Raw genomic sequence first — 545 nt, forward strand, 5'->3', positions numbered from 1 at the left:
CAATTGTGGCAAACTTGGGCATTTCTCAAATGAATGCAAAACTTCTCCTACTGAAAACAGAAATAGACAACACATTGAAGCACACATGGTTAAGGAAGAGAGTCAGATAGAACATGATGAGCAACCTCTTTTGCTTATGATGGTGACAAGCCAGGCTAGTAAGCACAATGATGTATGGTATATTGATTCAGGTTGTTCAAGTCACATGACTGGAGATAAATATTGGTTAGTCAATTTTGATGAAAGTAGAACAAGTACTGTAAGATTTGCTGATAATAGGGTCATCCAAGCAGAAGGTACTAGTGATGTGTTGATCAAAAGAAAGGATGGCAAGCATGCCATAATATCTGATGTATTGTATGTGCCAAACATGAAGAGCAACTTGATTATTATGGGACAGTTGCTAGAGAAGGGATTCTCCATGGGATTGATCAATAGTTCTTTGGAAATCTATGACCAAAAGAAGAAGTTAGTATTGAGAGCAAGCATGGCACCAAATAGAACATTTCAGATCAGTCTGGCAACAGTAGAATCTCAGTGTCTAT

Source organism: Lupinus angustifolius, chromosome LG13 (assembly GCF_001865875.1).
Source record: "Lupinus angustifolius cultivar Tanjil chromosome LG13, LupAngTanjil_v1.0, whole genome shotgun sequence".
Classification (NCBI taxonomy): Eukaryota; Viridiplantae; Streptophyta; class Magnoliopsida; order Fabales; family Fabaceae; genus Lupinus; species Lupinus angustifolius.